Source organism: Sinocyclocheilus grahami, unplaced genomic scaffold (genome assembly GCF_001515645.1).
Source record: "Sinocyclocheilus grahami isolate Dianchi unplaced genomic scaffold, SAMN03320097.WGS_v1.1 scaffold1133.1, whole genome shotgun sequence".
NCBI lineage: Eukaryota > Metazoa > Chordata > Actinopteri > Cypriniformes > Cyprinidae > Sinocyclocheilus > Sinocyclocheilus grahami.
Genome location: NW_015506312.1, coordinates 391394 through 392771, shown reverse-complemented (window position 1 = coordinate 392771; position 1378 = coordinate 391394).

Genomic DNA, 1378 nt, shown 5'->3' with positions numbered 1-1378 from the left:
TCTTTATTTATAAAAAATAAACAAATATTTTCTGTGAAATTCAGTAATTAAGTTAATTCTGTAAAAGTAGTTATACCATTATAATCTTGACTGCTGAAAAAAACCCCGAACAATAGAACCCCTCCCAAAACACAATAACAAATGTAATGAATTTCAGGGTTATAATGGGAATTGTATTGGTTTTAATGTAAACTATAACAGTGTCTATTTAATGGATTCTATTGGTGGGATGTAATCTGGCAGATGGCAACCAATAGAACAACAGTAATTCCTATTGGAGTAATGCCCAAAACAAAAAGGAATTTTGTAATGGTTTAATGGAAACTATAAGAATTTCTGTGATGGTTTCTATTGTTTTTTTTCAGCAGGGTAATGATACCCATACTGTGCTGCACATTATTGGCAATATTGAGCTGAAGCTTGACTTTGCAAATTTAAAATCGCAAATCAAATCGCAATCGCAATATCTGTCAAAAAAATTGCAATTTGATATTTTCCCCCAAATCGCACAGCCCTACTTTATATTGGATTTCACTGAAAATGTCTTTATCTGTGTTCCAAAAAGTCATGTTTGAGTAAATTATCACAAAAATGTCAAGTTTGGGTGAACTAACCCAATGGCATGGTAGTGTAGGCAGGACAGATAACACTGATAACTTATCATCCATATTTCCCTACTAATATTGTTTTTATTTGGTTTTATACAGGTGTCTGATGTTGATGCAGTCTGGGCACTGGTATCTGTTGGGTTGCTGACTATCATTGAAGATGAAGTACTTCTCCAAATCTTCTCTGCCTTGACCCTGTGTCTTTTACCATCATTGTTCAGGGTAGTACTGCAAAGAACAGTCTCCAGGGTCTACCTCAGCCATTTGCTTCCGGACTGCCATGTGCTATGTTTGGATCACTGGTACAGTACATTTGGATTACCCTAATACTGTGAAGAACACTTATGGCGCTTTTCCACTGCATGGTACGGCTCGGTAGGTTCACTTTTTGGGGGTTTTCCACTGGGTACAGTACCTGGTACCTGGTACTTTTTTTAGTACCACCTCGGTTGGGGTTCCAAGCGTACCGTACCGTTACCAAAACGTGACGTGTAAACTGTGCTGATCACGGATTGGCCGGAGAGAATCGTCACTACCTGCGTCACTGAAGTTGCAACCCAAACACAACAGAACCGCTAGATTTAAATCAGCACAGCCAGTGAAGGATCGAACGCAACTGTTTTGAATGAGCGCTCCTTTTTTTAACAACCAAAAAGTGGCTGTTCCCCCTGTTGCGGAAGTACAGACGTTCCTCTCGTTGAGAGCAGAGGAGCGGATCCAGCGAGAGCTTAATGGGGCGAAGCGGAATGAAAAAGTTTTTCAGGAGTCGC